Source organism: Balaenoptera ricei, chromosome 8, assembly GCF_028023285.1.
Source record: "Balaenoptera ricei isolate mBalRic1 chromosome 8, mBalRic1.hap2, whole genome shotgun sequence".
Classification (NCBI taxonomy): domain Eukaryota; kingdom Metazoa; phylum Chordata; class Mammalia; order Artiodactyla; family Balaenopteridae; genus Balaenoptera; species Balaenoptera ricei.
In genome coordinates, this window is record NC_082646.1 from 88,051,659 (window position 1) to 88,067,685 (window position 16,027).

The following is a 16,027-nucleotide window of genomic DNA, read 5'->3' on the forward strand; positions in this document are numbered from 1 at the left end:
CTTTCTCCAGTTGCGGCAAGCGGGGGCCACTCTTCATCGCGGTGCGCGGGCCTCTCACTATCGCGGCCTCTCTTGTTGCGGAGCACAGGCTCCAGACGGGCAGGCTCAGTAGTTGTGGCCCACTGGCCCAGTTGCTCCGCGGCATGTGGGATCTTCCCAGACCAGGGCTCGAACCCGTGTCCCCTGCATTGGCAGGCAGATTCTCAACCACTGCGCCACCAGGGAAGCCCTGCATTTTATTTTATTTTATTATTTTTTTTAAACTATCACAACATTGTTGTTGTTTTTTTAAAATTTTTATTTATTTTGGCTGCGTTGGGTCTTCGTTGCTGGACGTGGGCTTTCTCTAGTTGCGGTGTCGTTGTGGAGAACAGGCTCTAGGTGCGCGGGCATCAGTAGTTGTGGCACGTGGGCTCAGTAGTTGTGGCTCGCGGGCTCTAGAGCACAGGCTCCGTAGTTGTGGTGCACAGGCTTAATCGCTCCGCTGCATGTGGGATCTTCTTGGACCAGGGCTCGAACCTGTGTCCCCTTCATTGGCAGGCGGATTCTTAACCACTGCGCCACCAGGGAAGCAGTAATCTGCATTTAAAAAAAAAACTTAACACAGAAAATTTTCCATTTTTTAAAACAAATTTCATAAACTGGCTAAATCAGAGGCTTTGAAGAATTATCTGGAGGTTGGTGTTCTGCATGGATTGGAGAGGGAGAGATTGGAGGTAAAGAGATTAAGTTAGGAGACAATAGGTATAAAATGGAGGAAGACCTGAACTAATAGTGTTCATTTACTTATTCAGCTATATTTACTAAGGACTTATTATAAATCAGCTAGTGTATTAGGCATTCACAATACAATCGTAAAAAAAAAAAGATGACAGGATCCTTTCCTGGAACTTACTGTGTCCTGGAAAAAAAAAAAATCCTTCCCCTTTTCAGCTTCCTTCATAGATGTAGCAATGCTGTAATAAGGAGAATGGAAACCTTCCATTAGGGGTGACCCAGAGAAATGTTTTGCAAAAATTCTGAAAGTTTGAAGTTCTAGTGGAATATTTTCCTTGTTTCACTGATAGATTTTTCTATTATTGTAACTTTCTCCTTTGAGTCATGTTTTTATCCTTTTTTGGTTCTTTTAACTATTACTTTTTTAAAAAAATCAAAAGTAACTAAATACTAAGTAAAAAGGAATGGCTAATATGCTGCTATCTGAGAGACAGTCAGTGTTTTGTTTTTCTATTTTGGAAACCTTTGCAACTGGTTATCCTAACTTGAAGAAAACTGTTGTTCGAAAATGTTATTTCCTACTGCCTCAGGGCATACTATCCTTTTTCTCTTTTAAAGGTATTCTTCAGAATACTCTTCTCCCAGTTTGAAAAGCAGCAGGGAGTCAAGGTGTGGAATTAAATATGCAGCAATTTGCCACTCCCTTTAGGCCCTGCCTCAGTTACTGCAATAGAAAATGTCTGGGGATAAATCCTTGTGTGGTAGGTTCAATCCTCCTAGTGAAGATTATGAAGGGAACAAAGAGAGGGCACTTCCACTCCTCAGAGAAAGGTGTTCCCAAAAGGTTAAACACTAATTCAGGACAAAAAGAAACGAATATTTAAAAAGATTAACTCTGAATGATACTTAGAAGGTCAGTTGTTTGATAGGTAAGAGAAGGAGCGAGGGAGTGCAGACCTGGGCTTGGCTGTATAACCTTGGGTAGGTAACCTAAACTTCTTTGAACCCCTGCCCTACTTAAAGAGTTTGGACCAAGGATCTCTAACGTTCTTTCATCTCTAAAATTCTATGGTTCTGTGATTCCGTTGTTTGAGATGGGCCATTCTGTTGATTTCCTAGTCTCCATGAGGGAGGTAACTAGTCTCTGGGAGTGGAACTGACTACCTTGATGGAGAATTATCAACGCAGAGGTGGGTGAACTTGATATTTACGGGGGTTTGGACCACAGAGATGCTCTTGGAAAATTTCCACGCGGGCCTTTTCCTCGTTCTTTAACCTGATTTTACCTTAACCCTTAACCCTTGACCCTTTGGGATGGGGGAGCGGGAAGGACCTATTTTAGACTAGGATTGTTCACTTTAAGCATTTCCCCTTATTATTAGACCTTAAAAAAAGAAAGAAAAAAAAAAAAAAAGCCAAGAAACAGATCCCAAAGGGGTGGCAGGGGAAACTATGATTACGGGATCTCGAAAGGCCTGTAAAATCCGCTTCCGCATTTTCAGCCTTTCTTTGGTGTTAGGATCCTTTTACAATATATATTTTTGGCGGAGTGGGCCGAAGACTGAGGTTCGGAACAGTAAAGTGGGCGCTGGCGTGAGGGAGCTCCGGGTCAGACTCCCGCCGGCCGCCAGGCGGGCTCGAAGCTATCAACACAAGGGCGCGGCCGCGGGCGGGCGGGCCCCGGGGAGGGGCTTCACAGAGGCGCCGCGGGCCGAGCCGAGCGGGGCCGCCCGGGCTCGGCGCGCAGAGCGGCCGGGCGAGCGGTGGCGCTGCGGAGGCGGCGACCGAGGCCGGCGGGCGCGGAGGAGGGGCCCGAGAGTGGGGCGGCCGGCGGTAGCCGCCTCCGTGACGACTGCCGGCAGCGCAGCGACCTGAGGAGACCGAGCCGCGGGCCCCGCCGCCGCCGCCGCGCCCTGTTGTCTTCCTTCTCCTCTCTCGGCGGGGGCGTCAGGAATGGGCCCCAACCACCGCGGGCCCCGCACCGCGCGCCGCCCGTAGGCCCCAGCAGTGGGAGGCCGGCCGCCCGACCTCTCACCACCCCTTCGCCCTAGCCAAGCCATCCCCACCCCAAATCCCCGGGAAGGAAGATGAGGGACACGGGCCCGGCGCTCAGCAGCCAGAGCAGCAGCAGCAGCGGTCGGGGGAGGGTGTTTCGCCGTTTCCTCTCAGCCGCCAGGACAAGATGGCAGCGGCCGCGGAGAGGGGCTGAGCCCGGGCTGGGTGGTGCCGCCTGCTGAAGCGCCTGGCTCCCTGTCCCCGACACGGCCCCGCACCCACCCCGGACATGCTCAGGGCTGCGGCCGCCCGAAGAGGGGAGAGCGCAGGCCTCTAGGAAGGTAAGGGAATAGGGCGAGGGGCGAGGGGCGAGGGGCGAGGGGCGTCCCCACCCCGGGGCGGGGGGACCGGCTCCACCGGCCGCGCCTGCGTTCCAGGGGGGGCTGGCCAGCGGGGCCCTCCTCCGGACCCTCGCGGGCCCGACGTCCCCGGAGCGGCCCGCACCCGTTGCGCGTCCTGCACCCCCATCCGCATCCCCGTGCCCTCATGCCCCGCGTTTCCGTCCCGGTCCCCGCGGGGTGGCGGGGCCAGGCGTCTCCCTTGAGGCCGGGGCGCCCCGGGCCCGAGGCCGCCGGACGCGGGGGCCGCGCGTGGTTCCTGCGCGCGGTGGCGCAACCTCGGGGAAGCCGCGCTTGGGCTGGGCCAGGCCGGGCGGCCCCCGCCGCCCCCTGCCAGGGTTGCGCAACGGCTCTTCCCAGCAACCGAAGTTTTGTTTAGTCCCACATGGGGCCTCTTCCCTCACCGCAGCCTGGGCCGTCACTACGGAGACCTCTTGTCTTTCATTAAAGGGGAACAAACACAAACACACGCACGCACGCAACTTGAGCGCCGCGGCCGATGGCTGCGTCCCTGGCTTTGTGGCCCAGTCCCCAGCGTCGCCGAGCGGCGGGTTTGGAGGGTGTCACCTCTGGGGACGTGAGTGCGTGTGATTGTTGGGGAGGAGAAATGTGATCCGCCGCTCCGCGTCCCCCGCCGCGGCCTGAGGAAGGCGTGGCGGCCGCGCGGCGGGTCTGCTGCCGGCGTCTCTCGTTAGGGTGGCGGCCGCCCGCTTCCCTTCGCGGCGCTCGGAGAACTCGCGGAAAGACTTTGGATGAGCGAGAATGTATGTTTTCCTGTCGGGAGGGAGACGACTGTTTTAAAATGGTATGTGGCTCTTGGCCGAAGCCTGTTGTTTCCCAATCTTATCTCTGCTTGAGGAATTGCGCTTGAAGGGTGTGTGCGTAAATTACCTTGGACCTGTTACAGAGTAGTCATAACACGTTCAGTCCTTGAACCGTGTTTTCACAACCTCTTGCTGCCCTGTTAGAATTTATTTTTCCACCTGCCGTTCGCTGCTTCTCATTAAAAGGAGCTTCTTTTAGCAACAGTGAAGTTTTTCAGATTATCGTCTAGTTTACAGGGCAAGCTCATGGTTGGTTCTGTTGTCAGCTTTGATGTCTCTTTGGTCTAGGGCCAGAAAAGTTAGCTGGTAGAGCAGCCTGTGCCTGTGTTTATGCATACCTTCTAGTAGTTTGGAGATGGGGGTGAATTTTTTTTTTTTTTTCTATTTTAGGTATTTGCTTGTTAGGTCTAGCTTCTGAAGTGGAAGGATTTATATTTAAACCATTTCAGTTTATTTCCAAGATTTAATTGCTGGGCGCTTTAAAATTTTAAGAGATTCTCTTGATCAAATTTTTGATGCAAACTTTTAAACAGGATCGTTTTTTGTTTGTCACCCAACCAAAGACATTTTAATCCTGCATTCTCATTTGATTTTTCAGAAGCTAGGCATGCCTCACCATATGTTTGATAAGTCTAGATTCTGCTTATGCTTGCAAGTGCGGTGCTAATTTTATACAGTGAGCCATGATAAGATTTTGATAAGTCATGATTAAACTTAGTATTTAAGTAAACAAAATAAGACTGACCTTTTTTTGAAACATAGTTTTTATAGTTTTGTTGGTTACCTTATGTCTTTATATGCCACTTAAGAGTAATTGAAATGTAACCAACCAAATAAAGTTCCTTACTTTTAAATCAACAGAGTATTTTTTGGTATATTTATGGGTTCATTCCTAAAGTACAGGGAACTCTTATTTATGAAACATAATGCTCAACCTCATTGAAGTTTATTTTTCTTCTATTTTTGAAACTTGTTTTTAATTTGTGTTAAGGTAAAAGTGTGCTGATATATTTGATACTTTGGACATTTCATTGTGCGGTTTTTTTCTGCATTTATGGGAAAATTGAATAATTTGTTCCTTAATTTTTTATACTCTAGGGACTGTATTTAAAAATTTTTTTGTGGAGAGCCTTAGATTAAAACTATGTTTTAGAAAGATAAAATGAGCTTGAAATCTAGAACAGAACCAGCCATTAAATATTTCAGATTTATATTTGGACATTGCTGACCAGCTAAACATGCATATTAGGCAAGCAGATCATAACATGGTGAGCCAGCCTTAGTCTATTGTCATAATATCTTTTCCATTGAATTTGTCATTATATTGCTTAAAAACTAGTCATTGGCTTCTGGGCATGGAGTTTTAGAGTCACATAAAAGTGGATGGTTTTTATGAGATAATTCTTCTTGTAAACATGCTTGAAAAGAAGTTTCAGATCATACTATTTTAATTTTTTGGATCTTCTGTCATGGGGTATCATAAAACGGTGCAAATTACAGAGGTAGATTGCTGTAGTTAGTATGGCAGGGCACATAAGTATTTGTTGAATGCAGGTTATTGAAAGCCCGCCCCCCCCCCCTTTTTTTTTCTTGCAACTTAAAATAGCAACAGCTGTCAAGTGAACTTTTTGATTGAGCTTCGTTTTAAATATTTGATACATCAGCATTGAGGGCATCTATATGTAAGGGTGGAAGAGGAAAATGTAAATTTCAGAGTGCTAAAATGCTGTTTCCCAAGCCTGTTTCACATCCATTGAGTGGAATACTTGTTTGCATGTTATTTTCCATTTGAATATTAGAATGACTTATTCTGGTAACTTTTTTTTTTTTTTAAACATCTTTATTGGAGTATAATTGCTTTACAATGGTGTGTTAGTTTCTGCTTTATAACAAAATGAATCAGTTATACATATACATATGTTCCCATATTTCTTCCCTCTTGCGTCTCCCTCCCTTCCACCCTCCCTATCCCACCCCTCTAGGTGGTCACAAAGCACCGAGCTGATCTCCCTGTGCTATGCGGCTGCTTCCCACTAGCTATCTATTTTACATTTGGTAGTGTAAATATGTCCATGCCACTCTCTCACCCTTTGGTAACTTTTTTTTTTTTTTTTAATGTGAGTTGTTTTTGTTTTGTTTTTTTTTAATATTTATTTATTTATTTATTTTTTACTTTTGGCTGTGTTGGGTCTTCGTTTCTGTGCGAGGGCTTTCTCCAGTTGCGGCAAGCGGGGGCCACTCTTCATCGTGGTGCGCGGGCCTCTCTCTATTGTGGCCTCTCTTTGTTGCGGAGCACAGGCTCCAGACGCGCAGGCTCAGTAGTTGTGGCTCACGGGCCTAGTTGCTCCGCAGCATGTGGGATCTTCCCAGACCAGGGCTCGAACCCGTGTCCCCTGCATCGGCAGGCAGATTTTCAACCACTGCGCCACCAAGGAACCCCCTTTGGTAACTTTTGAAGTTAACTTTTTTTTTTTTTTTTAAAGAAATTCACGGTCTTTTATTTATTTATTTATTTATTTATGACTGTGTTGAGTCTTAGTTTCTGTGCGAGGGCTTTCTCTAGTTGCGGCAAGTGGGGACCACTCTTCATCGCGGTGCGCGGGCCTCCCACCATCGCGGCCTCTCTTGTTGTGGAGCACAGGCTCCAGACGCGCAGGCTCAGTAATTGTGGCTCACGGGCCCAGTTGCTCCGCGGCACGTGGGATCTTCCCAGACCAGGGCTCGAACCCGTGTCCCCTGCATTGGCAGGCAGACTCTCAACCACTGCGCCACCAGGGAAGCCCTGAAGTTAACTTTCTTAATATGCTTTTCTGATTGTAGCAGTTCACCACTGAGGGTGATGATATGGTAGATTAGAATTGCATTTTCGGTGGTTAGTTAATTCAAAGGTTTTAAAAATAGTTTCCATTGAAACTTTACATACGTTTGAATTTGGAGATGAAAATGTCATGGCAATATTTAGATTTAAAGGTATTCCAAGGAACTGTGAAATTTTCCCCATTTAAAAATATTCCTTCAGAATTATTCTTGCCTCTTAACTATTAAAGGACATAAAGTAACTTGCTACATGATTATATTGTTGCTGCCAAAAGAAATCTTCATGTATAATTTCTGGGTTTGCAGCTGTCCTAATTTCCTAATATCTGAAGTTGAAAGTCCCAGTGTGGTATGTTTAAATTGGAAGTTACTTTTTTGACAAATTCCTAGAACTTTGTTAAAATCAAGGAAGCTGTCAGTGTATTTTATTATTTTTGAAAGGGTGTTCCCTCCCGCCCCCCACCCCCACTTGCTGAAAGCTGTGTCATGGGGAACCCTTTCTGTATGATACATATGTAAGTCTAAATAAATTATTTGAAACGTCCTTACTGGTTCTGGATTCAACTGCTTAAAAAAATACATTTTGTCTAGTACCTTTAAGCATTTAACATAAGTTGAATATAGGGAATATAGATTTGGAGTAGAAGTTTTGAATCAGTGGAGGATTTTAGGATAGCCAAAGCACTTATGTGACCGACTTGAGGAAATACAGTCCACTTCTTTTGGTTGGGTTGGTATAATTAAGAGTGATTTGGGGGCTTCCCTGGTGGCGCAGTGGTTAAGAATCCGCCTGCCAATGCAGGGGACACGGGTTCGAGCCCTGGTCCGGGAAGATCCCACATGCCACAGAGCAGCTAAGCCCGTGAGCCACAACTACTGAGCCTGCGCTCTAGAGCCCATGAGCCACAACTACTGAGCCCACGCGCGGCACCTACTGAAGCCCGCGTGCTCTAGCGCCCGTGCTCCGCAACAAGAGAAGCCACCACAGTGAGAAGCCCGCGCACCGCAACGAAGACCTAACACAGCCAATAAATAAATCAATAAATAAAATTGTTTAAAAAAAAGAAAGAGTGGTTTGGGGAAGAACAATTTAATGTTAATGTGCTGCTTCTGTAGCTTTGTCACAGCTGTTGTTTTGGGCTTTATCTTAATCACTGTTAGGACCAAGCTAGAACAGATATTTAGAGGATGTATGTAATGCACTTTACCTAAATGTTTGTTAAATTAGGCCTTGACTGATTTAGCAGATCATGCTGTTCTCCTCAGTTGATACTTGGGCCATGTGTCACTACACAAAGGCAACATATTGCCTAGATTCTGAAGCATACCACTGTATGCTAGGGTGTTAGAGCCTCTGTTCTTACTACTTGTGTGGAAATTAAAAGAACTGGATGAGTATTGGAAATACTATATTTTTAGGGTGGCATTTGTAGTTTGGGGACAGCTAAGTCATTAAACTGATTTACTTTGTGTTTTATATTTAGTAGTTAACGCCAAGTCAATACTTTAGAAAGCTATCTTATTCTAACAGAGAAGTCTTTGAAATGAAACAAACCAAGGATAATATTTTTTACCTGAAATGTATTTTTTTTTGACCCAAATAATTTCTCTAATTTTCTGAGAATTTTTCACTCCTAAGGGAGACTGAATGGGAGGGAAGGTAGGGGGACAGATGAGGTAGAAAAAGCTGGGCTGTAGTGGGGGTGACTTAATTGGATTTGGGAGACTTAGAAATCTGTTTTGATTTAAATGTTCAAGTTGCTAGAAACCAGGGTTCTCTTAGTTATAATGTCAGTGAAATATTGTGGTAGCTATTAGCAGGGGCTAATCTTCATTGTGGTGCATGGGCTTCTCATTGCGTTGGCTTCTCTTGTGTGGAGAATGGGCTCTGGGCGTGAGGGCTTCGGTAGTTGTGGCACGTGGGCTCAGTAGTTGTGGCTCGTGGGCTCTAGAGTTCAGGCTCCGTAGTTGTGGCACACGGGCTTAGTTGCTCTGCAGCATGTGGGATCTTCCCAGACCAGGGCTCGAACCCGTGTCCCCTGCATTGGCAGGCAGATTCTTAACCACTGTGCCACCAAGGAAGCGCCATCTCTTCTTTTGAAGATTAGATTTCCAGATACTTTTTCATGTTGCATTTTCTTTGCTGCTTTGTCTTTTTTTTTTTGTCTCCTTAACCAAAAAGGTTACACCTAAAAGAAGTGGAGATTTAGAGAAGCATAAAGAGAAGTATAATACTTTGCTCCTTTGAGCTCTCCTTTTTCCTTTAGGTAAGGATCTAAATTGTGAAAGACTGATTATTTAGTATAACCCTTGGTCACATTGAAAATAAAGGATTGCCAGAGGTGGTCAGATAAATTCTTTATTTTATATAATTATTAATGCTGGAACACCTTTTCTAATTGGAAAAAAAATAGTTTAGGCTTGATTGATATTGAAATAATCAAATCAACAAAATATGAGTCACTGTCTCCCCCCCTTTAAAATTTTGTAGTCATTTATTATAAACTATATTTGATTACATATGGCTTACCAAGAAAATTGTCTTTAGAATTTGATAGAAAATATAAAACTTGGCTGCATTTGACTAGCCAGTTATTCCCTTTTAGAAATTAAAAAAAGTATTTGATTTACTAAAGACACTAATATTAGTTTTAAATTCAACTTCTTCCTACTTTGTTGTATATTATTCATAAATTAAACAAAATCTGTTGCAGTTTTTAAAAAACAGAATAGTAAACTTCGCAGAAAATAACTTGCTTAGAAAATGTTTTCTCCCCTATAAAGCAATTATTTTAAAGGCGTAAAAATTTCATTTGTGCCTACTTTGACTGTGTGTTATCTGTTTAATAATACAGTAAGAGTCTTGTAGGTTTGGTAGACTATACTACTTTAGATAAATAATGCTACAGTCTTAAATAGTTAATAAGTCAGATGGACTGATAACATATTGAAAATTGAACCTGACTTTCTACAGACATTTTTTTAGAGTATAATTTAATACTTCTGAGGACTTTAAATCTGTAATTTATTACAACTTCTATTGAGATTAAATAGGGTACAGTGACTTAAAATCACAATTGAAATTACAGGTTATATGCTAGATAGCCTATTGCTATGATGCTACGCTTTACTACATTCTCAAAACAAAACAAAACAAACACGTTTTGAGCCAACTTGTAATCAGTTTCATCGGAGACAGTACAACTATCTCTATAGTATATTAGTTGTAGTTTTGTATTTTAAGTTAGATAAGAATAGTATTGGGTTTAAAAGTGTTAGCTTTTTAATCTGGTTAGTATGCTTTAAATATTTTTTTTGTAGCTAGATCACAGACTCTGACCGCAAATAAATGAATTTTATTATGGCAGGTAAAACAATGATAAAATAAGTGTTTGAAAACTATATTATCTAGTTTGAGTGCCCATTAAGTGCAAGGTGTACTGTGCTGTGAATGAAGAGAGTAAGACATGATGATCCCTACTTTGAGGAAGTAAATTTTATTTTTACCAGTTATTTTTACCAGTTTAGTAGTATAATTGCCTTATAGAGACGTGCTGTATGTTAATTTAAATGAAGGAGTTGGTCATTTCTCAAATATGGTTAATCTAGTTCTCTTGTTCTCTCAGGGTTTTTCCTTCTGGACATGCACAATTCTTGCATTGCCTGAGAAAGTTGTTAAAGGTTTGCCTTTTCTAACTATATTATTACCTTCTCAGTTTGGAGTACAGAGATCTCCAAACCTCTCTCTTATGCCACCTGTGGAAAGAAAATAGGTGAAAACAGCGTATAGATAGAATTCCATTTTACGGTACTTTAAAAAATATTGAAATTGCTAGCTGTAACTTATTTTGAAACCACTATTCAGAAGGGATATTATTTGTGTAGTTAATTTGTGTAAATCCAAAGTCTGTTTAACTTGGAGTCCTTAAAAACAGTCGTGCAAAGGGCAAGTATTGTGTTGCTTCTATTATAGTTGTATATGATATATTCTTTTTCTTAAAATAAATAAATAAATTTATTTATTTATTTATGGCTGCGTTGGGTCTTTGTTGCTGCGCGCAGACTTTCTCTAGTTGCAGCGAGTGGGGGCTACTCTTCGTTGCGGTGCGCAGGCTTCTCATTGCGGTGGCTTCTCTTGTTGCGGAGAACCGGCTCTAGGTGCGTGGACTTCAGTAGTTGTGGCACTCAGGCTCAGTAGTTGTGGCTCTCGGGGTCCAGAGCTCAGGCTCAGTAGTTGTGGCTCGTGGACTTAGTTGCTCTGTGGCATGTGGGATCTTCCTGGAGCAGGGCTTGAACCCATGTCCCCTGCATTGGCAGGTGGATTCTTAACCACTGCGCCACCAGGGAAGTGCTGTATGATATATTCTTTACGAGCTTTGACAATTTGGTAACATTTTGATATTTTATATATGTGTATTTAAAATTGAATTCTTGGTTTTTTTGGTTTTTTTGTTTGTTTGTTTTGTTTTGTTTTTGGCTGCACACCCCGCGGCTTGCAGGATCTTAGTTCCCCGACCAGGGATTGAACTCAGGTCCCAGCAGTGAAAGCGCCATGCCAGGGAATTCCCGAAAATTGAATTCTGCATGGAAACCTACTTAGGGTGTTAGGGACTATAGCATAATTGGTTTGCCAATAGCTTTTTTTTTTTTTAAATTGGAGTATAGTTGCTGCCAGTAGCTTTTGCGTAGAAAATAGTTGGAATGCTTGCTTTGTGAGTTGCCCTAAGCCTAGTGTGGCGTTGCTGAAAGTATTTCTAGTGGCTACTTTGTAACTTGTAAAATCTCTTTAAAGTATCTCATATCTGAAGGTATATCTAGCTTGAAATTGTTTCCTATTAATCTGACTGGAAGAAAATGAAATACCTCAATTTATAACCTGTTAAAAGGTAACCTAATACCTTACGTTTTGGGGAAGGGTTACACTAAAAAATATAAAATAGTATCTGAACTGTTCCTTGAGGTCAGAGACCATGTGTTAAAGGTTTTCTTTATATCTCCTAAAGTGCCTAGTTGACATTGGGGAATCAAATATAATTATTATAAAAGTAATCAAATACAGGCATTCTATACTCATATCCTTTAATCAAAGGATAGCGTCTTTATTGAGTAGCTTGACAGGTACCTCACCAAGCAGTTGTGAATGTGTCATAGACACATTTGACTTCCCAAAACTCTCCTCTTCCCCTCACTTCCTTAATTCTAACAGATGAGTCTATTTCTCATGTAGAGGTTAACAGGCATGAATTACTCCAAATTTCCAACCCTCTACCTCTGAGCATAACTTCTACCGGTATACACTTTGTGTTTTCACTACACTCTCAAGAAAAGAAATATCTCCTTCCCTCCAAGATTACTCCCTATTCTCTCTTATGGGTTTCATCCTGAATTGTGTTTTTCAGCATCTTGAACCTGTCCGATAACTTCAATTTCCCCCTTTTTCTTGGCCCTTTTTCTTCAGCCTTTTAAAATGGTCAGGTATCTGGCATCCTTAAGCAGCCATCTTTTAATTGTGCCTCCCCAGGTCTGTGGACCTATCTTCCCTACTCTATTTCTTCCACACTTCGTAATGTGTACTCTAGCCTCTACTTGAATTTCTACTCACTTCTTAGCTCTCGGCAGTGTAGCTCTCTGTCCATGCCACTCTAGTGAAGTCTGATTTCAGGTAATGATAATGGCTTAGTGATAATTTTTACTCTTTGAATTTGCAAGGTTTCTATGAATAAATAATATTTTAAGTGATAACATTGTTATAAAATAACCATTTTGGCATATTCATCATGTATAATTAATATGTAATCATTACTTTTTTTTTTTTAATGGTGAATTTTTACTGTATGTAACTCATATATCCATAAACCTGACTTTTTTTTTTTTTTTTTAATTGAGACACCTGATCCTTGGGTCATTTGCATTCTTAATTTATTTATTTATTTATTTTTGGCTGTGTTGGGTCTTCATTTCTGTGCGAGGGCTTTCTCTAGTTGCGGCGAGCAGGGGCCACTCTTCATCGCGGTGCGCGGGCCTCTTACTATCGCGGCCTCTCTTGTTGCGGAGCACAGGCTCCAGACGCGCAGGCTCAGTAGTTGTGGCTCACGGGCCCAGTTGCTCCGCGGCATGTGGGATTTTCCCAGACCAGGGCTCGAATCCGTGTCCCCTGCATTGGCAGGCGGATTCTCAACCACTGCGCCACCAGGGAAGCCCAATCATTACTTTTATAGCTGAGATTTTATCTAGCCTCTTATGCAGTTGCCTGAAAAATGGCATGAGGTCAGTTTTGGCCAATAAGAAATTTTTAGTTATTATCTGAGAATAAATTTCTCATCAGTAAACTATAACTACTTTTTGGCCATTTTCAAATGATTTAACATGTTTTTCTATATTTTATGCCATGGGATCAATAGCTAGCCTTAATTTTGAACTTAAAATGTATTAGATATTACTTAGGCAACTTCAATCTGAACTAAACTTTCTTTTTTAAAAAATTTATTGAAGTATAGTTGATTTACAATGTGTTAATTTCTACTGTACAGCAAAGTGATTCCACTATACATATATACATATATATAGTGTTTTTCATATTCCTTTCCATTATGGTTTATTATAGGATACTGAATATAGTTCCCTGTGCTATATAATAGGACCTTGTTGTTGTTTTTTAATTTTTTAAAATATTTTTGTGGCCTGCCCATTGATTTTTTAACAGCATATTTTAATCAACAGAAGGTATTAATTGCGATGTTTTGTTTGTTTTTTTAATTAATTAATTAATTAGTTAATGGCTGTGGTAGGTCTTCGTTTCTGTGCGAGGACTTTCTCTAGTTGCGGCAAGTGGGGGCCCCTCTTCATCGCGGTGCACGGGCCTCTCATTATCGCGGCCTCCCTTGTTGCGGAGCACAGGCTCCAGACGCGCAGGCTCAGCAATTGTGGCTCACGGGCCCAGTTGCTCCGCGGCATGTGGGATCTTCCCAGACCAGGGCTCGAACCTGTGTGCCCTGCATTGGCAGGCAGATTCTCAACCACTGCGCCACCAGGGAATCCCCCTTGTTGTTTATTGATTCTATATACAATAGTTTGCATCTGCTGATACCAACTCCCAATCCATCCCCCCTTCCCCCTTGGCAACCACAAGTCTGTTATATCTGTGAGTCTGTTTCTGTGAATTAAACTTTCTTTTTTTTTTTTTTGAATTAAACTTTCTTAATCATCTTTTTATCTTTTTATATGTTTATGGCATTAAAAACCCTCTTTAGCCAGATAAATCTGAATAAGTTTTGTCATTATAATTCTGATACATATAATTGTATAGTATCCTATATGGCAGTGTGGCTTTTTACACCAATATAAAAATTTTTTTTCAGTGTGTTTCTGTGGAGCTTGTAGAAGAAATATTTATGTGACCCTTGCTAAATGCATATAAATCTGCAGTTTTAGTTCACAGCTTATTATATGCAACCCAACAATGTCACTTTAAGAAGTTAATGATTAGTGGTAGTCAGAGCCAAACAGAAGCAGTTCTGATAATTTCTAAGAATTCAGTGTCCTTTCTTAGAGAGTACTTTGTTTTTTTAAAAATTTATTTATTTATTTATTTTTGGCTGCATCGGGTCTTTGTTGCTACACGAGGGCTTTCTCTACTTGCGTGGGGGGGGGGCGGGGTGGGTGGCTACTCTTCTTTGTGGTGCGCGGGCTTCTCATTGCGGTGGCTTCTTTTGTTGCGGAGAGCAGGCTCAGTAGTTGTGGCGTATTTGCTCCGCGGCATTTGGGATCCTCCCGGGCCAGGGCTCAAACCCGTGTCCCCTACTTTGGTAGGGGGATTCTTAACCACTGCGCCACCAGGGAAGTCCCATCTTTGGGAGTACTTTTGAGAAGCTGATTGTTTTTTTTACTCTTTAGGGCTTTATGAATTACATTGTTCTAGTTTTTTCTGGCTTTCTTAAGGATACCTTTTGTGAATCTCTGCCCTGTCCTCTTCCTCAAATTTTTGTCATGAGAATAAGAATGAGATCTTTATTTTTCTTAACATAGTCTCATTTTTGTTCCTTCTGTTGTTTCTCACTTGATACCATAGAGAGTTTCCTGAAGCACAGGATTTCCTGGTGCCATTGTGAAAGATCATACTCAGTTCATAAGGTATATATGACATTTAAATTTTGAAACTCAAAGGTTTCTGCATTTAGAAAAAGGTTTTTGAAGGTACTTCACTAAATTCCTAAAAAAGGGCATTTATATAAAGCGGCATATCTGGCAACCAAATATGAATAGAGAAAACATAATTGTAGGGAAGAAAAAAACAGCTTTGGATTTAGCAGTGTAGGTCACATCATGACCATGTAGGGTCTTAACATAATTTGGAAAGAACAAGTAGTTGAATTTTTTGTTCCAGTTTATTTTTTCAAGTCCTAAAATGTTTTTCATAAAGATTTTTTAAAACTAAAAGTACTAAAATCAGGCTTATACAGCTGTAAATTTTTGTCTTTTCAGCTCTTAGAAATGCAAAACTGTTGTTAGTGTGTGCCTGGTAGGGGGGCAGCTACTGTTACCACTTCACACTGGTTTTTAGACTTCTAATTCTTGTAGCATACATTACTCTGGAGTGATAGTACTCTTTGAGTAGTACTGAATGTAGAATGCTGTACAAAAGGCGAATGTAAAAGTTGTTTATTTAGCATAGCCCATAATTTAGAAAAGTTTTATAGAACTTGACCTTTAATTCTGTAAATATTCATTTAGAACTTTGAACTATTATCTCTTACAAAAATCTTATTTGTCAGCATAATCTTTTCCTTTATATTGCTTTATCAACAGTGGACATTTGATCAAATTATTAATCTACGATTCAGCTTCCTCTGAATTGTTTCAGAGGTGTTTTAGGTTAGGAGATATTCTTCTGGTAAGGATCATTTGACCTTTGCCTTCTTAATCTTTAATAATTCAGGTTCTAGAGGATTTTTATAAGAAATAAAAGTTTTGTGGTGGTTCTTTTGGGACAGATTTCCTACAAAGTAGAAAATAATTCATTTGGCTTTCTAGTAAGGGAGTTGTTCATAACCTAAAGATGTAAAGCTGTTTAATTTTTCTAGCAATCCATTGGTAGGTATTGGTATTGATAGATATTGTGTGATGAATTTAAATAAAGTTTACTTTTGTACATGTTTTATAAACCAGATGTGAGTTATTAATCTTAAAGTTTACTTCAATAAAGAGTGCTTCAGGTGAACTTTTCATTTTTATTCAACTTTTCTGTCGTTTCCATTTCTGAGTTTTGATTTTTATATA

At 41.7% G+C, this 16,027-nt stretch overlaps 1 protein-coding gene and 1 long non-coding RNA gene across 2 annotated transcripts in view; one reads left to right on the top strand and one right to left on the bottom strand.

Moving 5' to 3' along the window:
- Positions 1-294: 294 nt before the first annotated feature.
- LOC132370746 (uncharacterized) lies at positions 295-3,835 on the bottom strand. The gene is made up of 2 exons (XR_009504698.1): positions 3,515-3,835; positions 295-579 (listed from the first exon to the last, which is right to left on the bottom strand). It is a non-coding gene; the product is annotated as an uncharacterized LOC132370746 (long non-coding RNA).
- Positions 3,551-16,027, top strand: part of HIPK3 (homeodomain interacting protein kinase 3) — a 94,496-nt gene continuing 82,019 nt past the window's right edge. The window contains exon 1 of the mRNA XM_059931357.1: positions 3,551-3,915. The gene's annotated coding sequence lies outside the window, so the exon portion shown is untranslated. The remainder of the gene's footprint in view (positions 3,916-16,027) is intronic.